Source organism: Leopardus geoffroyi, chromosome B1, assembly GCF_018350155.1.
Source record: "Leopardus geoffroyi isolate Oge1 chromosome B1, O.geoffroyi_Oge1_pat1.0, whole genome shotgun sequence".
Lineage (NCBI taxonomy): Eukaryota > Metazoa > Chordata > Mammalia > Carnivora > Felidae > Leopardus > Leopardus geoffroyi.
The window spans coordinates 160812798-160840413 of record NC_059327.1 but is presented as its reverse complement, the minus strand read 5'-3'; the positions used below and the strand labels follow the sequence as shown (position 1 = coordinate 160840413).

Here is a 27616-nt window from a genome sequence, read left to right as displayed (position 1 = left end):
TTTATGTATTTATATAATAGAAATATTTTCAAGAAGGAATAATCAGACATATATCATTTCAGTTTTGATAAAGGTCAACACTGGAAGGTCTAGGCAACATAAATTTTTAATTTAAGGCTGAAGTTTATTTGGTATTTCAGAGCACCACCTGGTGGATTAATTAACAATAGCAGCCCAAAACAAAAGTCCGTCAAAATGGCTCTGAAACAAAGGGTAATGGAACCTATGATGCTCACTCCTTCTCTTTTCTTTTCTTTCCACTTTGGCTCTCATTTTTTTTTTTTTCCTCTTCTTCTTTTCATTTCCTATCCAATCTCTCCTGCCTCTGTTTACACTTTAAGCTTGTCCATGCCACCTCTCTGTATTGCCGAGTCCTCCAAGTGGCTAAGAAGCTTGCTTACTTATTCCTGATTTAATAAAATCTAAGAAGTTTCTAAAATTCCAGTAGAAAGGCAAATATATTTGAAGTTGCAAAATTGGACTTTCTTCCAGAGACTGTATCTTTCTACCCAGGGGTTTGTGTTTCTCCAAAGGAGAGGTTTTTGTTTGACTGATCTACACAGAAACAATCATTCTAATGAAACCCCTCTTTCATAATTTATGTGTACATAATGACAAAAGTTGACTCATTTAGAGTATGTTAGCCTGTTATTCTGATCCAGCAGCCAATGGCTTCTGAGAAAGAGAAGACTGGTGTAGAGCAACCTTCTTAAAGGTCTCTGATCTCAAATGACCCACAATATGAATGAGTGGAACAAGACAGGTCAGAGATATCAAGGAGTCATAGACTGGGGACCTGGAAACCTCATGACTTGTCCATAAGGATATACATTATTCTAATGCAACCAGTTCTTCCAGTTTTTAAAAATAAGCCAATGGGGTGCCTGGGTGGATCAGTCGGTTTAGCGTCCAACTCTGGATTTCAGCTCAGATCGTGATCTCAGTTTCTGGGATCAAGCCCCACATTGCGGTCTGTGCTCACAGCACGGAGCCTCCTTGGGATTCTGTCTCTCCCTCTCTCTGCCCCTTCCCTGGTCATGTGCACGTACTCTCTTTCTCTCAAAATAAATAAAATGAAGCCTTAAAAAAAGTTGTGGGAATTTGCAAATAATGCTTCAATAAACATGGAGGTACACATACCTTTCCAAATTAGTGTTTTCATTTTCTTTGATGAATGGATAAAGAAGATGTGATACACACACACAGAGGACTATTACTCAGCCATAAAGAAAGAATGAATCTTGCCGTTGGCAACAACATGGATAGAGCTAGAGGGTATAATGCTAAGTGAAATAAGTCAGTCAGAGAAAGAGAATACCATATTATTTCACTCCTACATGTAACTTAAGGAATAAATAAAATGAACAAAGGAAAAAGAGACAAAAAAGAGACCCTTAAATACAGAGAACAAACTGATGGCTGCCAGAGGGGAAGTGGCCAGGGGGCAGCGGGGAGATGGGTGAAACAGATGAAGGAGATTAAGAATACACTTATTGCAATGAGCACTGAGTAACTTAAGGAATTGTTGAAGCATTGTAGTGTACACCCAAAACTAACACCATACTATAGATTGATTATACCTGAATGTTAAAACAAATTTTATTTGTTAAATGTTTATTGATTTATTTTAAGAGAGAGAGAAACAGCATGCATGCAAGAATGGGGGAGGGGCAGAGAGAAGGAGAGAGAGACTCCCACGCAGGCTCCACACTGTCAGCACAGAGCCCATCTTGGGGCTTGATCACACAAACCGTGAGATCATGACTTGAGCAGAAATCAAGAGTCAGACGCTTAACTGACTGAGCCACCCAGATGTCCCTAAAGATATATTAAAAAAAAAAAAAAAAGGTTTGGGAATTTGGACTTCATTCACTTGATGACAGAATATGAATAAGTAAGCAGTCTGCTTACTTACTGAAATCTACCCCAGACCCTGAACAAATCACCTTTACGATGCCTAAGCACTGCTGCCACCTCTCAATCAGCAAGCCCATGCCATGTGCCCCTGTTACTTCACTCAGTCAGATTACAGGTTCGTGGAGAGTTTGGATGTCCCGGAAATGGCCTTTCACCCCTATGACTGTCCGTGTGCCTTGAAATAACCTGAGGTTCAGACTTGGGCTCCAACTAGAAACAGTGTAGTACAGCTGGGAAGAACAGCTGTGAGGCTTATGGGCTTGAAGTTTGCACTGCATTTGCAAACAAATTCATGCGTAAATTTAAAAATATATGTAAGTTAAAAATACCTTAAGTCCAATTTTGGCCATCTTACCTTACAACAAAGCTTCGTCATCTACACACCTACTGGGGCAACCAGAAGCACTTTACTGCTAATTGATTTAGAAAAGATGCTGACACCATTTACACATTTTAAAGAGAAAAATATGACCTTCCTTCCTCAGAGTTCTCTGGGAAACAGTGCAGGGTTTTGTTGTTGTTTTGTTTTGTTTTGACATGGAAAAACTCAGAGGATGTAACAGTGATATTTTAATAACAAACTTCATGGCCAAAAAGATTTGGAGAATGTCTATCTGCTCAGGCTTTCATGACAGACTACCATAGATGGGGCGGCTTAAACAAAAGAAATTTATTTCATCACTGTGTCAGAAGTTAGAAGTCCAGCTGATCAAAAAGGATTTAAATAATATAACAGAAAGTGAATTTAGAATAATAGTCATAAAATTAATCGCCGGGCTTGAAAACAGTATAGAGGACAGCAGACAATCTCTTGCTACAGAGATCAAGGGACTAAGGAACAGTCACGAGGAGCTGAAAAACGCTTTAAATGAAATGCAAAACAAAATGGAAACCACCACAGCTCGGATTGAAGAGGCAGAGGAGAGAATAGGTGAACTAGAAGATAAAGTTATGGAAAAAGAGGAAGCTGAGAAAAAGAGAGATAAAAAAATCCAGGAGTATGAGGGGAAAATTAGAAAACTAAGTGATACACTAAAAAGAAATAATATACGCATAATTGGTGTCCCAGAGGAGGAAGAGAGAGGGAAAGGTGCTGAAGGGGTACTTGAAGAAATCATAGCTGAGAACTTCCCTGAACTGGGGAAGGAAAAAGGCATTGAAATCCAAGAGGCACAGAGAACTCCCTTCAGACGGAACTTGAATCGATCTTCTGCACGACATATCATAGTGAAACTGGCAAAATACAAGGATAAAGAGAAAATTCTGAAAGCAGCAAGGGGTAAACGTGCCCTCACATATAAAGGGAGACCTATAAGACTCGTGACTGATCTCTCTTTTAAAACTTGGCAGGCCAGAAAGAATTGGCACAAGATTTCCAGTGTGCTAGACAGAAAAAATATGCAGCCGAGAATCCTTTATCCAGAAAGTCTGTCATTTAGAATAGAAGGAGAGATAAAGGTCTTCCCAAACAAACAAAAACTGAAGGAATTTGTCACCACTAAACCAGCCCTACAAGAGATCCTAAGGGGGACCCTGTGAGACAAAGTACCAGAGACATCACTATAAGCATAAAACATACAGACATCACAATGACTCTAAACCCATATCTTTCTATAATAACACTGAATGTAAATGGATTAAATGCGCCAACCAAAAGACATAGGGTATCAGAATGGATAAAAAAACAAGACCCATCTATTTGCTGTCTACAAGAGACTCATTTTAGACCTGAGGACACCTTTAGATTGAGAGTGAGGGGATGGAGAACTATTTATCATGCTACTGGAAGCCAAAAGAAAGCTGGAGTAGCCATACTTATATCAGACAAACTAGACTTTAAATTAAAGGCTGTAACAAGAGATGAAGAAGGACATTATATAATAGTTACAGGGTCTATCCATCAGGAAGAGCTAACAATTATAAATGTCTATGCGCCGAATACCGGAGCCCCCAAATATATAAAACAACTACTCATAAACATAAGCAATCTTATTGATAAGAATGTGGTAATTGCAGGGGACTTTAACACCCCACTTACAGAAATGGATAGATCATCTAGACACACGATCAATAAAGAAACAAGGGCCCTGAATGAGACATTGGATCAGATGGACTTGACAGATATATTTAGAACTCTGCATCCTAAAGCAACAGAATATACTTTCTTCTCGAGTGCACATGGAACATTCTCCAAGATAGATCATATACTGGGTCACAAAACAGCCCTTCATAAGTTTACCAGAATTGAAATTATACCATGCATACTTTCAGACCACAGCACTATGAAGCTTGAAATCAACCACAGAAAAAAGTCTGGAAAACCTCCAAAAGCATGGAGGTTAAAGAACACCCTACTAACGAATGAGTGGGTCAACCAGGCAATTAGAGAAGAAATTTAAAAATATATGGAAACAAACGAAAATGAAAATACAACAATCCAAACGCTTTGGGACGCAGCGAAGGCAGTCCTGAGAGGAAAATACATTGCAATCCAGGCCTATCTCAAGAAACAAGAAAAATTCCAAATACAAAATCTAACAGCACACCTAAAGGAAATAGAAGCAGAACAGCAAAGGCAGCCTAAACCCAGCAGAAGAAGAGAAATAATAAAGATCAGAGCAGAAATAAACAATATAGAATCTAAAAAAACTGTAGAGCAGATCAACGAAACCAAGAGTTGGTTTTTTGAAAAAATAAACAAAATTGACAAACCTCTAGCCAGGCTTCTCAAAAAGAAAAGGGAGATGACCCAAATAGATAAAATCATGAATGAAAATGGAATTATTACAACCAATTCCTCAGAGATACAAACAATTATCAGGGAATACTATGAAAAATTATATGCCAACAAATTGAACAACCTGGAAGAAATGGACAAATTCCTGAACACCCACACTCTTCCAAAACTCAATCAGGAGGAAATAGAAAGCTTGAACAGACCCATAACCAGCGAAGAAATTGAATTGGTTATCAAAAATCTCCCAACAAATAAGAGTCCAGGACCAGATGGCTTCCCAGGGGAGTTCTACCAGACGTTTAAAGCAGAGATAATACCTATCCTTCTCAAGCTATTCCAAGAAATAGAAAGGGAAGGAAAACTTCCAGACTCATTCTATGAAGCCAGTATTACTTTGATTCCTAAACCAGACAGAGACGCAGTAAAAAAAGAGAACTACAGGCCAATATCCCTGATGAATATGGATGCAAAAATTCTCAATAAGATACTAGCAAATCGAATTCAACGGCATATAAAAAGAATTATTCACCATGATCAAGTGGGATTCATTCCTGGGATGCAGGGCTGGTTCAACATTCGCAAATCAATCAACGTGATACATCACATTAACAAAAAAACAGAGAAGAACCATATGATCCTGTCAATCGATGCAGAAAAGGCCTTTGACAAAATCCAGCACCCTTTCTTAATAAAAACCCTTGAGAAAGTCGGGATAGAAGGAACATACTTAAAGATCATAAAAGCCATTTATGAAAATCCCACAGCTAACATCATCCTCAATGGGGAAAAACTGAGAGCTTTTTCCCTGAGATCAGGAACACGACAGGGATGCCCACTCTCACCGCTGTTGTTTAACATAGTGCTGGAAGTTCTAGCATCAGCAATCAGACAACAAAAGGAAATCAAAGGCATCCAAATTGGCAAAGATGAAGTCAAGCTTTCGCTCTTTGCAGATGACATGATATTATACATGGAAAATCTGATAGACTCCACCAAAAGTCTGCTAGAAGTGATACATGAATTCAGCAAAGTTGCAGGATACAAAATCAATGTACAGAAGTCAGTTGCATTCTTATACACTAACAATGAAGCAACAGAAAGACAAATAAAGAAACTGATCCCATTCACAATTGCACCAAGAAGCATAAAATACCTAGGAATAAATCTAACCAAAGATGTAAAGGATCTGTATGCTGAAAACTATAGAAAGCTTATGAAGGAAATTGAAGAAGATTTAAAGAAATGGAAAGACATTCCCTGCTCATGGATTGGAAAAATAAATATTGTCAAAATGTCAATACTACCCAAAGCTATCTACACATTCAATGCAATCCCAATCAAAATTGCACCAGCATTCTTCTCGAAACTAGAACAAGCAATCCTAAAATTCATATGGAACCACAAATGGCCCCGAATAGCCAAAGGAATTTTGAAGAAGAAGACCAAAGCAGGAGGCATCACAATCCCAGACTTTAGCCTCTACTACAAATCTGTAATCATCAAGACAGCATGGTATTGGCACAAAAACAGACACATAGACCAATGGAATAGAATAGAAACCCCAGAGCTAGACCCACAAACGTATGGCCAACTCATCTTTGACAAAGCAGGAAAGAACATCCAATGGAAAAAAGACAGCCTCTTTAACAAATGGTGCTGGGAGAACTGGACAGCAACATGCAGAAGGTTGAAACTAGACCACTTTCTCACACCATTCACAAAAATAAACTCAAAATGGATTAAGGACCTGAATGTGAGACAGGAAACCATCAAAACCTTAGAGGAGAAAGCAGGAAAAGACCTCTCTGACCTCAGCCGCAGCAATCTCTTACTCGACACATCACCAAAGGCAAGGGAATTAAAAGCAAAAGTGAATTACTGGGACCTTATGAAGATAAAAAGCTTCTGCACAGCAAAGGAAACAACCAACAAAACTAAAAGGCAACCAATGGAATGCGAAAAGATATTTGCAAATGACATATAGGACAAAGGGCTAGTATCCAAAACCTATAAAGAGCTCACCAAACTCCACACCCGAAAAACAAAATAACCCAGTGAAGAAATGGGCAGAAAACACGAATAGACACTTCTCTAAAGAAGACATCCGGATGGCCAACAGGCACATGAAAAGATGTTCAGCGTCGCTCCTTATCAGGGAAATACAAATCAAAACCACACTCAGGTATCACCTCACACCAGTCAGAGTGGCCAAAATGAACAAATCAGGAGACTATAGATGCTGGCGAGGATGTGGAGAAACGGGAACCCTCTTGCACTGTTGGTGGGAATGCAAATTGGTGCAGCCGCTCTGGAAAGCAGTGTGGAGGTTCCTCAGAAAATTAAAAATAGACCTACCTTATGACCCAGCAATAGCACTGCTAGGAATTTACCCAAGGGATACAGGAGTACTGATGCATAGGGGCACTTGTACCCCAATGTTCATAGCAGCACTCTCAACTATAGCCAAATTATGGAAAGAGCCTAAATGTCCATCAAGTGATGAATGGATAAAGAAATTGTGGTTTATATACACAATGGAATACTACGTGGCAATGAGAAAAAATGAAATATGGCCTTTTGTAGCAACGTGGATGGAACTGGAGAGTGTGATGCTAAGTGAAATAAGCCATACAGAGAAAGACAGATACCATATGGTTTCACTCTTATGTGGATCCTGAGAAACTTGACAGGAACCCATGGGGGAGGGGGAGGAAAAAAGAAAAAAAAAAAAAAAAAAAAAGAGGTTAGAGTGGGAGAGAGCCAAAGCATAAGAGACTGTTAAAAACTGAGAACAAACTGAGGGTTGATGGGGGTGGGAGGGAGGGGAGGGTGGGTGGTGGGTATTGAGGAGGTCACCTTTTGGGATGAGCACTGGGTGTTGTATGGAAACCAATTTGACAATAAATTTCATATATTAAAAAAAAAAAAAAAAAAAAAAAAAGAAGTTAGAAGTCCAAGATCGAGGTGCCGGCTGATTCAGGGTCCGGTGAGGATTCTCATCCTGGCTTGCGGACAGCCACCATCTCACCATGCCCTTACGTGGTCTTTCCTCATTGCATGCATGTGGAGAGAGAGGGGGCGCAAGCAAGCCCTCTGCTGTCATTTCTTGGAAGACATTATTCCTATTGGATCAGGGCCTCACCCTTATGACCTGATTTAACTTTACTTCCTGCAAAGCCCCATCTTCAAATACAGGTGCACTGGGGGTTAGGACCAACATATAAATTTGGTGGGAGATACACAAGCATTCAGCCCGTAACAAAGAAGCTGTACTGTATGTCTGTATCATTTGCATTGTATCTTGAAACTAAAATAAGTAAAACGTCTCCTTTTTAAAAATGATAAGTTCTAATGTTGGATTTTAAAAAACTGTTTATTTTGAGAGAGAGAGAGAGAGATTGAGGGGAGCAGAAGGAGAGAGAGAGAGAGAGAACGCGCGCACAGAGCGTGACGCTGGGCTCGAACCCACAAACTGTGAGATCAGGACCTGAGCCAAAATTGAGTCAGACGCTTAACTGACTGAGCCCCCCAGGCACCTGAGATTTTTTATTTTAGCCAAATTACTTTAAACCCCTTCCCCTGACCTACAGTCTTTTAAAACTCTAATAAGCACACTCAGTGTTTAATTTTTACATTTACTAGCTTCTCATAACATCTCAACTTAGTCTCTGAAACAATTATCCCTTTATTGTTAAATAATTCGCAAGTTTTAGCTTTCCACAGAACTCCAGGGCATTACTTACAATGTAAACAATAGGTATGGCTTTAGAAATCTGAGAAGTCTTCAATTTATAATTTCTACTTGGAGACTGGGCTCAGTAACATTCCAGACCTCTCGATTTTATCTTTGTTCTTTGGGAAATGGGCTCCCTGACGAAACAAATCTGGTTTTGAGGAATAACTTGTAATATTTTCAGTTAGTTGTAGTTTTTAAAATGGAATCCCTTTCTTTACTTTTTTGAAACAATACTGAGAAATGCCCTCAGGTGCTGGACGTTAGTCAGTGGTCCTGTTCCTCCCTCTTCCAAGCCTTGCAGCCTTGTCTGTCTTACCCGCTGGCTGCAGCTGATTCACGGGCTGCTTATTCAAGGTTATACTGGCCTCATCAGATTTTTTTTTTTCCTCACCAGAATTCAGAGGAGAGACAGAGAAAGCCTAAGGCAATTAAGATATGGATGTTGGATTTAAACAGACTTGTCATTCCAAGGCACCACTGAGGGCAACTCGGACGAATTATATTCAAGACAGCAAAAGAAGCCAGCCCTCAGAAAGTAAGCAGAATGGAGCAGGCGTTCAGAGCAAAGCAAAGACAAGAGGCTCCTGCAACCTAGGAAGATTTTCCATTATTCCCAGTTCTTATCCTCCTGAGTCTCCACTGTAGTTTAGGCAGACTTAGTGTGGAATCAGTTCTTTACTGATTTAACAATACACTGCATTAATAGAAAACCTGAGTCTAGCAGATCAAGAGACAGCTGCTGCGGGGAAGATAGTTTGTTACTCACAGTTCCCAAGAGGAGGGGGCCACATGAGGAAGCACTGGGGTTGGTCGTGAAGTCGGAAAGAAGGAGGAACTGTGGACAAGAGCCTCTATTGTGGGCTTCCATGGGAAGGAATTGGTGAGGCAGGTAAATGAGCACAGGATTATTTGAATAATTTCATCGGGCTGTGGGGCACAGGAGCTGTCCCTCGTTGTCTGGTATTTGGCCCTGGGCTTTTGAGGGCAAGTGTGAATGGCGCAGAGTGTAAAATCCTGATAAAGGGGATGGTTGGAGTGTGGACTCTGCATTGGTTGGTCTGTATTGGGAAAACATGCCCCTAGAGGGAGGACTCCTCCTAAGGAGGCTGGAGAGGGAAGGAGGGATGCAGGAGGCCCAGACAAGGTGACCAAGGCTTATTATTGGGTTGCCCAGGACAAGGCATGTTCAGCACATGCATGTAGACCAGACAGATGTTAAAGCATTAAATTTACAGAAACTAGAAACATGGTTAATACACTTACATCCAAACATGCTCTTAAATAGGTTCAGGAACTAGCCCCAAGTTGCAGGGCTAATTAGAGGCAACACCAGGATGAAATAAGGCAAGTTCCCTGCATACATGCCACACTGCTTCTGTCACGCCTTCATTAAACTTGCAGCTGGACCGGGGTCTCCAGTCTCTTTGCAAGATAATATGAGGTGTGGGACCCAGACTCCACAGTAGCAAAAGCAGAACCCCACACAAAGAAGTTCCTGGAAGGGGAAAGAACTATCACTTCGGGGAGCAAACTTCCAAGCTAAAACAGCACTGTTCCCTTTAAGCAAGAACACAGAATTCACACTCACCCAGAACATCAATGGCTCACTTTTCACTTCTGTCATTTGGAATTGATATTACATATCATGGTAAGGATAGTCTTTTGCAAAGAGACATAGTGGTTTTCCTGTTTCTAAGATACTATTAAGACTGTGATCTGAGTATGCCATTGTAGAATCAATAGCCCTTACCTCAAGATTGATAGGTGAAGCCACTGCTAAAAATGCCCATTCACCTTGATTTTCCCCACACTGACTTCTGAATCTGGTGCACTTAGACACATTATGTCCCTTGCTCTCTACTCTCATGCTCCCATTCTCTGTGCTACACATCTTGAGCCTTTACATAGTGCCTTTTTGGAACACTGATTGGACAATACATTTTTTGTGGCTGGTCTCCCCTTTTAGATGACAAACTTCCTACTGGCAAAGTATCCCAAATTTCCTTCTCTTCTCTTCTTCTGAGCCTTTATCCCCCATATAAATGTCTGGGCTACAAGAAGAAGGCATGGGCATAAATGAGCTATCAGAATATTACTATAACAAAACGGAAAACAAATGAAATTTAAAAATCAATCGAGCCGCTTTTAAGCTATATGGCTCTCCATTGGTTGGTGATTACTATCCTTGATTTTAAAAACGTTTCTACCTTTTGTCTTACAGCCTAGCTTAATTCAGGCACTTAATCGTAGGTAATGTAACATATGACTCGTCTTATATCAGTTGTGGTAAATACATGAATCATATGTAAATTAAAAGCATGATGATTTTTTGCCTCATTGGATGCATTTGCATCATGAAATCTTAAAATGAACAGTATTCTAAAGAGCACATATGCACATGTGCACGCACACAAAAATACGTTACTGTTTTTTTTTAATTTATTTAAATGTCTATTTATTTTGAGAGAGTGTGTGAGTAGGGGAGGGGAAGAGAGGAAGAGAGAGAATCCCAAGCAGGCTCCATGCTGCCAGCAAAAAGCCCAACATGGGGCTCGAACTCACGAACCATGAGATCATGACCTGAGCCAAAATCCAGAGTCAGACGCTTAACAAACTGAGCCACCCAGATGCTCTGCTACTAGTTTTTGATAGATGACTGCACTGCTTGATTTGGTGGTATTCTAGGAATAGACAGAGCAGTAGAGAGAATAAGAAATCCAGAAATTGATGCAAACTCACAGAGTTTATGTACCTATTTTAGTATTTTGACCTATGCTGTTCATTCATTCAATCATTCATTCATTCAACAAATATTTCTTGAATATGTGGTATCGGGCACTGTTTTAAGTATTGATTAAAACAAAAAGATGCAACAAAAAGAGATAAGACAGAATTGTCTTATGTCTTATGTCTTAATCTATGACATAGAGGACTGCACTAATATGTCCATTTACATATGAAGAACTAAGGGTAAAAGGGATATATGTTCTTGCCCAAATACATATAAGTAGTAAGAGATAATATTAGGATTTAGATCCACGTCTGTATGTCTTTAAGGCCCATGTATTTTTCAACTGCTGCTAATTTCCATCCCAGTAAGCATTTATAGGAGACTGCCCTAAATTTCAAATCAAAAATATCAAATGAATCTGTTAATGACTTTCCTTTAAACTGTAAGAACTGTCTACAGAAAATGTGTACCTTAGAGAACTGCATGTTTCCTTTTTTGTTTTTTGTTTTTTTATGTTGATTTTTGAGGGAGAGAAAGAGTGTGAGCAGGAGAGGGGCAGAGAGAGGGAGACACAGAATCCGAAACAGACTCCGGGCTCTGAGCTGTCAGCACAGAGCTCAATGCAGGGCTCAAATCCACTAACTGTGAGATCATGACCTGAGCCGAATTCGGATGCTTAACCGACTGAGCCACCCAGGTGCCCCAAGAACTGCATGTTTCTTGATATTGTTTTTGTACTCTGCACAAGAATACAGTAAAAAGCCTAAAAACAAAATTTAAAAGAATAAGTCTTTCCACGCACACACATATATATACTATACATACACACACAGGGAAGACTATACATACACATTTACGAAGCAACCTTGTAAAGTCATTTGTTCTGCTTTTCCCTGGTCAAGTCACAGGACTTTAATTTTTTTTTAATATCACATACTTCTCCTGGAATAAACATTTATTTAAAAATAGTTCATTATTTATTTCATGAAATAAATTTCACGGCAGTAATAATTTCTTAAAGTTTATTTATTTATTTTGAGAGAGAGAGGTAGAGCACACGTGCATGCGTACATGCGCCAGGGAGGGGCAGAGAGAGAGAGAGAGAGAGAGAGAGAGAGAATCCCAAGCAGTCTCTGCACTTACAGTGCACAGCTCAATGCAGGACTCAATCCCAAGACCGCGGGATCATGACCTGAGCTGAATTCAAGAGTCAGGTAAACAATAAGAGACTCTTAAATACAGAGAACAAACTGAGAGTTGATGGAGGTGGGGGGTTGGGAGTTTGTGGAGGTGGGGAAAATGGGTGATGGGCATTGAGGAGGGCATTTGTTGGGATGAGCACTTGGTGTTGTATGTAAGTGATGAATCACTAGAATCTACTCCCGAAGCCAACACTACACTGAATGTTAACTTGAGAAAAAAAAAAAGTTGGGTGTTCAACCAACTGAGCCACCCAGGCACCCCCAATGGCAATAATATTTTTAAAGTATTATTTCCATTTTCACTTAAAAATAAATGATAGTTCAGGTAGTTTTAATTAAAATAAAACTTTAAAAAAGACCATTTCTTAATTTTTAAATTATACAATTTTTGCCATATAAACAGTGGTGACATTATTAAGTTCCTTTCAAATAAGCTATTCTATTTCATAGATGATATTTTTCAACAAGCTGCACCATGCCACATAAAAAGGCAGTGGAGTACAAATGTATAAAATGATTTTTTAAGGCAACAATCAGTTTTATCATATCTCCTAACACTGGAATAAAGCCAAATTTGTGCACTGAAGGTAAAGAAATATACTGCACTTATAGTATTTTTCGCATACTGGGATGTGTATATGCCAGTTAAAAACTGAATTCCAGCTAAAGACCAAAGCACAAGATATGAATAAAATAAAAAAATATATAACAATGAGTAAAAAGGAGTCTTTCTTTTCTGTTCAAACTGAAATCAAGGATTTTTTCCTCAGCTTTTTTTTTCTCAGTGTTTCAATCTTGGTTATTAATAGTAGCATTTGCATTTCACAACTGAGTGCTAATTTCCAGAAACACCCTGAGACTTCCAGGGTTTAGCTGTGTACCTGTCAGGCAAGCCCAGGATATTCTGCAGTATCAAGTAACCTGAAAACTCTCAGTTTTTTATTGTGTGATTTTTTTAATATGGAACATTTCGTGAATTTGTGTGTCATCTTTGCGCAGGAGCCACACTAATCTTCTCTGTATCATTTCAATTTCAGTATATGTGCGGCCGAAGTGGGCACTCCCAGCAGTTTACAACAATGTTTATTTCTCTCTCACATGCATATCCATCCTGGGGCAGCAATGATCTTTGCCCGCTCTTGGAATCACTGGCAACCTAAGCAGACAGAGGCTGCATCCCAACAGAGTCAGAGGAGGGGAGAAGAGCATGGAGAACTACGTACTGATTCTTAAGGCCTCTGCCCAGAAAGGACATACATCACTTCTGCTTACAGGCAATTGACCAAAGCAAATCACATGACCAAGCCTGTATCAACAGGGTAGAGATGAACAATTCTTCCACCTTGAATGTTTATAAATAATACAGTCATCCGCAAGCTCTAAAAATACCATGTGCATCATTTCATTTGGTCCTGATGACACCCCCTTGTGATACAAAGTGCAGGAAAGGTGGGGGGTGTGCTGCAAAACATTTCAGCAGAACCAACCCACCAATGTTCGCTGCTTCTGCAATTTCTCGTCTTCAACATCAGCCAATCGGATGAGCACAAGGGGTGGGACAAGGCCAGATCAAGGCTCTTTCCAAATTGCTCTGATGCATCCTACTGCCTGCCTTTGGAGTGCTCCCAATTCCTTGTACTCTCTACTATTCCTTGGAATGGAGTGGGTGGGTCAGGCTAGAGGGGCAATGACCAACAGGACAGAGCTGCCAGGGGACATAAGGAGGCACCAGGGTAGTGAAGCCTGGTCATCCAATCTGAAGACACGGAGCCACCAACAGAGTGCAGCTATGTCCCTGGAGACTGATGGATGTATTATACGATGAGAATTCAGGGTGCCTGTTCCAGGTGAAATCTTCAGGATAAATGCTAATAAATAATATGCTGTGATAGGTAATAGGAGTAGTAGACAAGAGCTTCCTAGTTGATAAAACTCAGTCAAGGGCTTTCAAGAGTCGTAAGCTCTTTGGTCTCCAAGAGGGGCTCTGGGTGACCCAGAGGTTGTTCCTGACCCCGATGTCAACATGCTCACTGCTTCCGCCACAATCATAGGTAGATTCCTCGCTTCTGGTGACTATGGTCACAAGACTTTTCCCTCCTAGAGTGGCTGAAAGGCAGACATTAGCAGCTTGTAGGTGGAGTCCCTTTGTTCCTACTGGGCTGCTTCCACCACCCTGGAGCTGCACGTGCTACACTGCATTCCCTGTCCATGATGCGGTAGTGAGTCCCAGTCCTGGACTCTTCACCCCTCTACTCTGGGCAGTGTGGTACCGTTATAGTTAAGCACACAGGTGCCACCACCAGACAGAACTGAGCATAAATCTGACTGGATCATTTGCCACAGTCGAATGTCCTTTAAAAACTCTGCTCCTCCATTCTCTTATCTTTAAAGTAGAAATCAGGGTGCCTGGGTGGCTCAGTTGGTTGGGCATCCAACTTCGGTTCAGGTCATGATCTCGTGGTCCATGAGTTTGAGTCCTGCGTTGGGCTCTGTGCTGACAGCTCAGAATCTGGAGCCTGCTTCCGATTCTGTGTCTCCCTCTCTCTCTGCCCCTCCCTCCTTCTCTCTCAAAAATAAACATTAAACATTTTTTTTTTTTAAATAGAAGCGATAGGGGCCCCTGGATGGCTCAGTTGGTTGAGCGTTCAACTTTAGCTCAGGTCATGATCTCATGATTTGTGGGTTTGAGCCCCATATCAATCTCTGTGCTGACAGTGCAGAAGCCCACTTCAGATCCTTTGTCCCCATCTCTGTCTGTCCCTCCCCCACTCATGCTCTCTTTCTCTATCAACAAACATTTAAAAGGTAAAATAAAATAGAAATGATAATATTATTTATTGCCAAGAATTATTGTATGGGTCAAATGGGTTCAGGTATAAAGCATCTATCATATTACCTGACCTATAGAAAGCCTTCAATTATGCTAGCAACTATTATGTTCATCATGATTGTGATGATAATGTGCTACTCAGCTGTACAGGTAACACACACACACACACACACACACACACACACACACACACCCTGCCATTGAGCCTGGATCCACCAAGCACTGCTGTAAATTCTCTCTTTTTCTTCACCAGGAAAGTGGCTGCTTTCCCTAAGGGCCCAAACCCCTCTCTTTCCTTCTTCTCTCAGAAGCATAAAGTAAAACACCTTGAATTCTGCTTCCAACAGTCCTTTCTGTCCAGGAAACTCCTGCAGAAGCACCTCATGGGCCAGCCCCCAACCCCACTCCTTCCATTCTTGTGGACTCTGCTCCCCAGAGTCATGGAACATTCAAGAAGCTGTCCTTGGGGCGCCTGGGTGGCGCAGTCGGTTAAGCGTCCGACTTCAGCCAGGTCACGATCTCGCGGTCTGTGAGTTCGAGCCCCGCGTCGGGCTCTGGGCTGATGGCTCGGAGCCTGGAGCCTGTTTCCGATTCTGTGTCTCCCTCTCTCTCTGCCCCTCCCCCGTTCATGCTCTGTCTCTCTCTGTCCCAAAAATAAATAAACGTTGAAAAAAAAAAATTAAAAAAAAAAAAAAAAAAAAAAAAGAAGCTGTCCTGGTATGCACTAGGCAAACTAGCATCCAATGGACCACTAAATATGTGGTAATATGAATAAAGTAAAACAAAATTAGCTTACAAATGCTGAGAAAACCGCACCTATTAAATTCAGAGGCTCACAAAATCTGGATCACCTCAACTTCCCAATTCTAAAGTTCCACTGAATCTGCTTCTTCCTCAGAGTTCTGCCTACTACCCATTACTCCTGTTGAGCAAATTGAGAAGAAATTAATTTGTTTTTCATCTTTTGGCAAGTTTCACAGTATTAGAGGAAAATAAAAGTATTTTATTGACTTGATAGTGATCTGAAAGGCTTTCAGATCTATCTTCACGTCAACGAATGCTCTAAGGGTATATACATCATCAAAAATAAAATTAAGGGCTAAAAAAAATGAGTAAAAAGAAAGCAAACTTTAATGCTAAAACAGCCAGCAAATTTATAGCACAGTGTGATGTAGTACACACAGCTCCAGAATGGGGAGAAATCTGTTGTGTTCAAGGAACAGAAAAGACCCCATACAGCTGGAGCACCATGGATGAGGAGGTCACTGGTGTGAGATGTCAGATTTGATATGGTAAGTTGAGTTATTAGCCCCAATGTCTCCCTCCCTCTCCTTTCTCTCTCTCTCTCTCTCTCTCTGTCTCTCTCTCTCTCACACACACACAACACACACACACACACACCCATGTTCTTTCCTTTGACATGTCTCTGTAATTCCTTTCAAAGAGGAAGTAGATTTCCTTACTCCTGGACTTTGCCCTGAAATTGTCTTTGGTTCATGGGATATCAGCATGCTCAAGTGCTTGGAGTTGCCCTCTTGTGCCGCCATAGCCTGTTGGTGACTGTGCCAACAGGAGAATGAAAGGTCCCTGGAGCAGACTGGCCCCATGTAAATCTGCAGCGTGAAGCAGAACTGCCCTGTCCATGCAGCCTACACCAGCCAGCCCCCAGCCAAGCTGCACTCATGTGAGCAAATACGCTGGGATCGGAGAGCTGCCCTGGCTAGCTCTCCCTGACTAGCAGATCCCTGAGGAAAAGGGTTGTTTTAAGCCAGATTTTTTTAGAGTCATTTGTTTCTTAGCATCACTGTGAAATATCTAACCAATACCAATCTTGTAAGGCTTTGTACACCAGGGTAAGCATTAGTTTTATTCCTGGGAGAGGTTTTTATTTTTTATTATTTATTTATTTATTTATTCATTTATTTATTTATTTTTAATGTTTGTTTATTTTTGAGAGAGAGACAGAATGCGAGCAGGAGAGGGGTAAAGAGAGAAGGAGACACAGGATCTGAAGCAGGCTCCAGGCTCTGAGCTGTCAGCACACAGCCTGATGTGGGGCTCGAACTCACAAACTGTGAGATCATGACCTGAGCCAAAGTCGGATGCTTAACCAACTGAGCCACCCAGGCTCCCCTGGGAGAGGTTTTTAAAGAGTTCAATGGCATTATCCGATTTACAATGAATGGATCATAAAATCATTGTAGCCATCCAGGCAAGAGAGGCTTGGACTAAAGTAAGACAACTGAAGGAAAAGAGAAGTGGATGGAATCAAGGAGCTTTGTGGTTTAGAGAAGAGAAACAAAGAGGGAGTTATGGGGCTGGGGAAATGTGAAGAGAAGGAAAGGTTTTGTTTATCTGGTTTTCAAGACATGACATTACTAGAGCATGTCTGCATGCGCAAGGGAAGGATCCAGGGAAGGGAGGGGCCAACGCTAATGCAGACACAGCCCTCACTGTGAGCCTCGCCCTGTCCTAAGTGGTTCACTGAATCCCCCCTTTTAGTCTGCATGACTCTGTGAAGTAGACAACATTAACACCACATTTTACAGATGGGGCAACAGAGGCACAGAGATGGTACATAATTCTTTTAAGGTCATACACCTAGTAGGCGGCATAACCAAGATTCACACCAGGCAATCTGACTCATAGCCTGTGTACTTAGCCACTAAAGCAAACTACTGCATGAGCCCTGTCCCCAAGAAGTGAGAGGGGATGGAACCACAGTACAAGAGGTGAGGCTGGTGTTCAATAGGCTGAGGAATGCTGCATCCATGGAAACAGGATTGAAATGGAAAGAATGGTTACAGATGGAGAGAAGCTGTCTGCTGGGAAGGTAACAATGATGGGGGTGTCCCAATGGGTGGGGAGGACTGGAAGCATGGGAGATGCTGGTCAAGAGATGGATGCTTGGGGCACGTGAGTGGCTCAGTCGGTTAAGCAGCCAGCTCTTGATTTCAGCTCAGGTCATGATCTCACAGTTCATGAGTTCAAGCCCCACATCTGGCTCTGTGCTCACAGCGTGGAGCCTGCTTCAGATCCTCTGTCTACCTCTTTCTGCTTCTCTCTCTCAAAAATAAATAAATGTTTTTAAAAAGTTTTAAAAAGCGAGAGAAATGGATGCTTGAAGTAAAGATATGGACATAGTCCAGTTATGGGCAACAGAAAGGTCAAAGTTAAGACTGCCAAAGTGGTGGCTGAGGTAGAAAGAGCAATCCTGGATCAAAGAAGCCAAGGTGCCGGGAGATGCCAGGGACGTGTGACAGGAAGACAGTGAGGCAGGCTGGCCAGCCGTGAATGGGAAGGTCTTGGGGCAGTAGATAGAGCAACAGAGAGGGGTGGTAAAGTCTGAAGGCATAAAATCCAAAGGAGCTGGGTGTTTGAAGGAAGAAGCAAGAGATATGAACTTGATGCTGGAAAGACACCACAATCTCCAGGGACTGTGGTACTTGCACCATGAATAATAACAACGATGATGACAGAACATCGATACTAAGCTGCTTCCACTGGAGAAGATTGCAGGGGAGGTGATGTCCATAGCCAGCACCGGGGTTTCAGTTAGGTCAAACAAGTGGTGAAGACATTCAAAGCAGCAGCTGCGGATGTGAGGGGTTTGCTGTGATTGCCCATAAAGTCCAAATGGCACAGGGAAGAGTTTGGGAGGTTGAGGAAGAGGAGGAAATTGGGTCAGATGAGTGGAGGTAGAGAACAGTGGCAGAGGGTACAGATGATGTGGAAGCCTGAAGGAGGTGGCCTTCTGGTGGGTATGTGAGAGGCACGATGGGATTAGTTCCAACAAGCCCTGGGGAGGCCTGGTGTCCACATCATGCCAAACAGTATGGGGCTACAGGGCCACCACGCTCCTCTCCTGCTGACTACAGTGGTGATGGCCTGCATTGGAAGCCAGATTCTGAGGCCTTTCTCATCTGTCCACAGATAGCCAGGGGCTAGCAGTGCAGGCCCAACAGAGTGATAAAAAAATTAGAAAATTAGAAAATTAATTCATCACAGTTCTGCCTCTATTGTATAACAAAGAATAATCATTTATCTGCTTAAATGGACAGCAATTTAAAATATTAGTGATTAGAAAGTACTGAATTGGTCTTTCTTGCTATGAATTGTAAAATCGCAAAATCCCAAGCATGCTTTTGAAAGGAACTTATGCTCTTGACTATACTTGAACACTAATGACTTACTGAATCCAGAATTAAAGTACACAAATGATTTTCTTAGAAGGAATAAGCATAAACAAGATACTTATTCGGGGTTCTTTTCTGCTGTGAACATTGATCAGCATTATCAGAACAGAAAGTATTCAGATTTGTTTCTGCTGAGAAATGCATCATGACATTGGCAGGCATTCAGTTGTTGTTTATGACAGATAATCTTGTGGCATATTGTTTTGTTTCTAAATATAATATTTCATAATTCCAATGTCCACAAATGAGTGGCTAGTTGATGAGATTATAATACAACTACGTAATATATCATACCATATACCTGTTAAAAAATGAGGTATATCTATATATGCCAATAAAGTGAGAAATAGAAAGATATAGTACAAAACATACAGAATGATTACATGTGTGCGTACAGAGAGAGACAGAAAGAAAATACATACAGGAAAAAGAGAGTTACATATGATAGGTAATTTTTTAGGGATTCCTTCTTGAGAGGGGAATATTTCACTTTTAAGTTTCTTCCATCTTTATCTTTTTTACATGTTCAGTTGTGGAACAGAGGAACAGGGAATAAATAAATAAATCAGGGTCTATCCATCACGGCCATTAGAAAATCTCAAAGGTCAATCAAAAGGGACTCTTGTCCCTTGGATGAATCCTGTTTGTCATTTAAGCTCGTCTGAAAACTCACTATTGCACTGACCAGGGTTCTTCTGTAGCTCCGTACATTTCCTGTCTTTCAGGTAAAACTGCATTTGCAGAAGCATGTCTGTATCCAAACTAGATTGTCTGCAATCTAGTTTGCAGAATCGGTAACTTAGAGATCTTTGTGGAAATCGATCGGCAGGAATCTGTAATCAAAAAGGATCATTTTTTGAATGAAGAAAAAGCAGGGTTTTTTTCCAGATTAGCAGAGGTGCCTAGAAGAGGAAGACAAGGAGATGAATGAAATGAGATGGAGTCTGACCCTTCATATCCAAGTCTCTGGTTTCAGATTGTGATGCAGAGAAGGCCTAACCATGAACCTGAAGGGGCAGAGAGGAAGTCCTCCCCATCCTGCAACAGACTGAGAGACTGCGGTATAGAATTGGCACTGTGCCCAGCAACATCCCCAGGGCAGCAGCAGGAGCTTGGTGAGGAGACAAGAGAAGAATCTGAGTGGATAAATTTCTGAACACAAGCAGACACCACTTTGGGGATGCCTGAGATAAGGAGAAGCGTTTCAGGAAGGGGATAAAATAGCCAAGATTTCCCATGATTTGGGCAACAGTGCTAACAGGATCTGCACTCAAGCCCCACAGGAGCTCCAGGATATGTTTCTTATTCCACACTTCTGGTGCCGCAGAAAACTATCGCCTCCAGGACTACATCTGAATTTAGGTCACAATTTCTTTGCTGAAGACTGCCAAAATACTTAGTTTCTCTTTTTCAACTCAAATTACTCTGTGCTCGGATCATAAAAATTCATGGAATCTTCCATTTGCCTTTGAGTTCTGATCTAATTTTTTATGACACATCTCCACTTGACATTGTGATGAAAACTGTCCTCTTTGAACATTTAATCAAACACTAATCACATAAGCGTTCACTATTCAAAGAACAGCCCCCAGGAACTCAGAATCCTTGAAAATGCACTTAACTTTAAGTTAAGTCACTGAATATTCCTAAATAAGAATAGCAGGGTTAAAAAGAAAATGTAGAGACTCAATGGCATTTGCCATATGCCTCCATTCAGGCACTAGGTTGTACTTTCAGCAAAGCTGTCTTCAATTTAAGAATGTGCCATAGGCTCTATTGGAAAGAACATAAATAATGGAAACTGGAGCCTGGAAAATGGCAAGCTGGCTCATCCTCTCAGAGCATCATCCGTTAGATCCAACTGAAAAAGCTAGAAGCTATAAAAAATGTATGCAGGGCTTCTTTTTAAGCATTAACACACCACTACTTTAAATGTTGGTTCTGACTGAGAAATTCCTCTCTGCAGGTGCTTTTTACCCCTATAACCTCAGCAAGCTGCCAGGGCCTCAGGAGACTAAACAAATTGCTAACTTAAAAATTCATTATAGTATCTGTTCCCTTTCCAAGACATAAAATGTACTCTATAATTTGCTCTTCTGAATCTCCCGAGACCTTGATCTTCAAGGCCCTGTGTGCTTGTATGACGCCATTTCTTGTCCATTATTAATATACTGGATAGGCTTTTTAAAAACACATCACACCCAAAAGTCCTAAAATGGGAAGTGAAAATGTCACTAGCCAGCACATTAATTTCCCTGAAGTAAGCAATAGTAAAAATGATGACAAAGTTGATAACAACACATCTAGGTTCCTGGCAAGGAAGTGTGAACAGTTCAAGTCCATAGTTTACATTTACCAACACACAGTGGCAAATGAATGATGAAGTCCAGGGGCATGGAGTCACCGTTAGAGGTCTATGAACAAAAGAATTTCAATTCTGTGCAGCTATGAAAAATAATATAAGATTATTGGGGATATAATATAAAAGTAGAAAGTTTAAATAGGCATTATTTTAAAAATATATCTGAGCAAAGGCCGAGGCTTAGTACAGATAAAGCAGGTAGCTGCTTACCTTATCACATTTCAAAGACTCTCATAAAAAGGGCACATAAGCCCAAAATGGTTACAACTCAAAAAGGCCAAGTTGAGATGCTTCTAGAATGGGCCCATGTGAAAAGGCAGGATACTAGAATCCAGAACTGGAGAAACAGACCCTGTCACAGAGCACAGTGAGATCCCTGAGAAACCAAAGAAAGAGTGAAAAATAGGTGCTCTGGATATTATTCCAAACTAACCTGTTGGAGTCTAGGTCATGATTAATAGCTAGATTTTCTTTCTCTGAAAGCTTGGGTCTGAATTCAGTTCAAAGCACATCCCCAAAATTCAGTCAACAGACAAATATAATAGACATGGATTAAATGGATGAAGAAACAGAAAGGCCTAACTGAAGAAAAACCCACGGATTATTTAACGATAATGTTTCTTTCTTTGAAATAGAGCACTTTTTGGAATGCAATCATAGATAGACGGAGGCAAAGAGAACAATTTGATTAGACGGGGATACAGGAAAAGTCCTAGGACACTAAGAGTTTGGCCAGTCATCATAATCTATTACAGATGAGATCAGAGATAAGCAAAATCACTTTAAAGAGACAGAATAGCTAAGAGCATGATCTGACTGTAACTCAATCTTGATGATACTGGCATATATGATGAAAGATTATATCACTCAGAACACAGAATCTGTGGGATACTACTGGTTTATTCTGGAGATGTTCTCTGCCACAGGACTCGGATTTATACCAGGCATCTCCTCAGCCTCAAGGATCCCTTGAGACGATTTACATAATATTACTTCAATTCTGTCTTCACTTAGCATCCTTTTGACAGTGAATTCAGCCTTTCAGGCACCCTGATACAGGAAGGATTCATGAAATGATAAAAATGAATATTTTAGTGAATGAAAAGTGATATTGCCCATCAAAATTAATAAATTAGGGGTGCCTGGGTGGTTCAGTCAGTTAAGCGTCCAACTTCGGCTCAAGTCATGATCTCACGGTCCGTGAGTTCGAGCCCCTCGTCAGGCTCTGTGCTGACAGCTCAGAGCCTGGAGCCTGCTTCGGATTCTGTGTCTCCCTCTCTCTCTGCCTCTCTCCAGCTTGCTCTCTCTCTCTCTCTCTCTCCCTCCCTCTCTCAAAAATAAATAAATATTAAATATATATATGTATATATATATATATATAATTAAAAAAATAAATAAGTCGACACTCAGATATATACCATTCTTCTGTAAGTTAACATCAGTCTGTCCTCTCTTCTTGTCTCAGGAGACAGCTCATGAAGCACTGACATGTAAATTTCTAGAACTGCAAATCAAACATCAGACCTGGACAACAGGAATTTTACCCCACTTTGTGGGAGAAGTTGGCAGCCAGTTGGTTAGCCCCTCATTAAGTGGTTCTACCCCAAAATGTAAAAATAAACATGAGAATACATGATCCACTTAATATCCTGTGAATTTAGCACTAGTGATTATGTGCTTCAGAAATTATATAAATCAATAACCAATATTAAACCCATTAGTTTGTATAAGAGTAGACACCATATCTATTGTTTGTTGTGGGCCCTAATGCACTGCCTGACATATATTAGGAACTCAAGAGATTTTTTTTTAATAAATAAAATTTAAGAAAGGAAGGGAAATAAAGGGAGCAAGGGAAGAATTCAGGTTCTTTCCAGTTTAAGCTACTAAGTGAGATGTGATGACTTTTCATATGACTGTTGTGCCAAGTGGTTTCTATCTTTTTGAGAAGCTATTCATAAAAATTTTTGGAGGCAGAGAGAACTGTGACTATATGGCAGTCATGCACCTAGTCTGTTTACTAAAATATGAGGCTGTGAAGATTCAAGTTGTTCCTGCCCTGTTGGGGGAGGTCATTAAGAGGACATGACCCATGAGCTGGACTGCAGCAATCAGAGGCTCCTCACCTGTCCCCTGTCCTCAGAATGTGCATCCTGCTTGCCTTTCCCGCTTCCAGAAGCTGCCCCAACGGTACAGCCTTGAGACAATGATGTGGTGTTGAGTTTATGTGACTGAACCCAGTGAAGGCCTTTATGTAAATTCTTAACACCTGGCAAGCAGGTATGGAGATCTCATCTGGTGGCCGCCCAAGACAAGCCTCGTATGTAAGTTCCTTTGCCAACTGACAATCTGGAGTGGCCTTTTTCTTCAGTCTCCTTGCCCTCGTGTATGGTGGCTAGTTTCCGATTACACCCAAGAATCTCCCAAGAAGCTTGCAAACCAACATGTTTAATATATTAGATTATTTAAAAATAATTTCCTATTTATATTTACTATCCAGTTTGAAGAAAAGAGACATCTGAAGGTCTCTGAATGAAAAGAAAGAGAGAACAACAACCCATGAAAAGGTGGATGAACAACTACCTTTATATTGTCTTTGTGTTATCGGAGGGAACAGAGCATGATAAACCACAACAGATAATCCAGGATGTTCATGCCTTCATCAGGGAAACTGGGCAGGACATTTGCACACACTGTATGCTACTTTGTCATCTTATATTACACTGTGTTGGCATATTATGAACTCCCTAACATCAAAGCTATTTCTGTGCTTTTAAAATGTCAGAGTTTAAGGTCCAAGCAAAGACCTAAGCCCTTAAGGGAAAAAAACTAAGACTTTAAAAATCTAGTGAGGACATTATGCTAAGTGAAATAAACTAGATACAAAAGGACAACTATTGTATGATTCCACTTATATGAGGTACCTAGAACAATCAAATTCATTGAGAGAAAGTAGGATAGAGGGGGCCAGGACCAGGGGAGGGAAGAGGGAATGGGGAGTTAGTATTTAATGGGTACAGAGTTTCATCTGGGGATGATGAAAAAGTTCTGGAGATGGATAGTGGTGATGTTTGCACAACAATATGAATATAGTTAATGCTACTCAACTGTATACTTAAAAATGGTTACAGTGGTAAATTTTATGTTATATATATTTCACCACAATAAAAAAAAATTCAGTGAGAAATTAATTACTCACTAGACTCTGAAGTCACAACTTGAATGGAGAGAAGCTAACAACCCAGACACATCAATCTCCTCTTCCCATTCACATGGCTGGTATATTGAAATGTTCTGAAGATCAATCTTCCATTGAGACCCTTGAGAAGGCTAGTTAGAATGACCCTTGCCACCCTAGCAGTTAATGATTCCAAGAACTCAAGCATCTACTACTAATAGCCATCATTATCATTTACTGAAGGCCTATCATGTGCCAGCACTGATGCCATTTCTTTAGAAGGTAATTCAAAGACCTTTGTGTTCTGGCCACAGTTTACCTCTCCAGCCCTGGGTTCCATGGAAGGTAATTCAAAGACCTTTGTGTTCTGGCCACAGCTTACCTCTTCAGCCCTACACCTCTTGGGTTCCATGTTCAATCTATACAGAATTATCTGCATTTCCCCAGGATGTATCACATTCTTCAGCCCCTGCAGCTCTTCACACGTACAGACACAGACACACAAACAAACACACACATGCCCTTTTTCTTGTTCTACGTGTGGTTCCCTCCTCTCTACATGTAGCCAACTTTGGATCATGCCCTAGGCTTAAGCCTCAAGACCCCAGCTCGCTCCAATAACCCCTCTGATCACAGCCAAAACTAAAGTTTATCAAACCTGGCTTCACATTAAAATCACCTGGGGGACTTAAACATTACTGGTCCTCAAGTTTTACTCCTAGAAATTCTGATTTTAACTAGTCTATGATGTGACCAGGATATTGGTAGTTTAAAAAAAAAAAACAACTCTCCAGGGGATCCTAGTGAACAGTCAAGGCAGAGAACTGCTGACCTAAACTGAATTATTTATTTTCCCCCTTATACACCCGAGGCCCCTCAAGCTTCTCACTGTCTTAGCCTGCATCTTAATTTGTTGTAATAAGTTGTTAGCTTGGCCCTCCCTTTTGAACACAAGCTCCTTGAGGGAAAGTTCAAGTTCACCACTGTATCCATATAACCTAGAACAGTGCCTGGCACATGTAAGCGTTCAATAATCACCTTGAGTTGCTTTCTGAAATTGATTTTGCACCCACTCCACATGATAATTTGAAAATGAGCCCACTGAGGCTTAGAGAGGCTTAGTCACTTACCCAAAGTCCACAGCAAGTGAATGGCAGAGCCAGATCAGAACTTTGCTCTTTCTGACTGCAAAACTCTATTTACTACGCTACAGTGCCTTCAAACTTCTTGAATAAGTTGCTCATATTAAATGAGTTGTTCCTGCTGAGCAAGTAAGAAATAAAGGCAAAACTTGTCGGGGCACCTGGGTAGCTCAGTCAATTGAGCATCTGACTTTGGCTCAGGTCATGATCTCGCAGTTTGTGGGTGCGAGCCCCGCATCCAGCTCTGTGCTGACAGCTCAGAGCCTGGAGCCTGCTTCGGATTTTGTGTCTCCCTCTCTCTCTGCCCCTCCCCTGCTCATGCTCTGTCTCTCTCTCTCTTTCTCCTTCAAAAATAAATAAAAACGTTAAAAAAAAGGGCAAAACTGGAAACTCTATACTGTAAATAACTGCATAAAATACATCCAACAATCGCTCAGTTTGCTAAACTTGTTGGAGACAAGTTTGATGAACAATCAGCAGTGTGCTGCTGGAGAGGCTTAATCACCTTTCTCAGAGGAACATCTATTTTTCACTGATTAGAACCTTTTTTTTTCTAGGACTCCGATCCAATCAAACCTGAAATGGTTTAGCGTACCTAGTTTCCCAGCAAACAACAAACAAAACAAACCCAGTGAAAGAAAACTGAAGTTGTAATGTCCACTGCAACTTTCTCAGGCAACCACACCAGGAACTGCCGCTCTGAGGGCCAGCCTGTAACGCATATGCTCAAAATGCAAAATGAGGACTTCAAGTTTCCCGTGGTTGCTCATTCTCTGTCACAGTATCTGTTTTCTCCAAAAGGCAAACACTGCTGGGACCACTCCACTGCCTGGCTAGACGAGAGCACCCATCATGGGACCAGATGCACCCGTGGAATAACAACCAGCACTTGTTGGCTTGTGAGGCTTGATGCTGTCCTGAGATGAACCTCCACTGCTCAGGTTTCCCTTACCACTTAGGAGAGGAGCTTGGCTGCCAAGTGCCAGGTGGCATAGGAGTGCCAACTGCTTACTTCTCAGTACCCAGCGCCACTTTTTATTATGGAAAATGTGAAGGATGTACAATAGCAAGTAAACACTTCTACCCACGATTCAACCAGATGGTAAGCACCGAGTGCACAAGTCTGTGATGAAGATGGTGAGCCGGGCCCCAAGGCTGGGTTTGTACAAATGTTCTCACGGCATATTACAGGATGGGACGCTCTACAGTAAATCTCAGCACAAATGACTAAAGTGCCCTTTTTTATGATCCTGGAAGTCAGGAAGCCTGCCAATCATGCCAGTACAATCTTTTGGAACTTTATAGGAGGTCTCTGCCTTTCCTTGCTTTGCTCTGTGGGAATAACAGCAGATTGGAAACCATGGAAGTTAGGAGCGGAAGTTGTAGAGTCAGGTACTCTGGGTGTAAGAGCCAGTTCAACTGCATATTAGTCTTGGCACCTGAAATATCTTGTTTAACATCTTCTAGGTTTGTTTCTTCCATCTACGAAGGGGGAATAAAATAGTAACTAATGGATATTGTGATAATCAAATGAAATACTGCAAGGAAAATACTTAGTACAAATCCAGTTTTTTTTTTTTAAAAA

General features: G+C 41.1%; 1 non-coding gene across 1 annotated transcript; it reads right to left on the bottom strand.

Moving 5' to 3' along the window:
* Positions 1–13277: 13277 nt before the first annotated feature.
* LOC123596553 lies at positions 13278–13384 on the bottom strand. The gene has a single exon (XR_006711729.1). It is a non-coding gene; the product is annotated as a U6 spliceosomal RNA (small nuclear RNA).
* Between the last annotated feature and the right edge of the window lie 14232 nt (positions 13385–27616).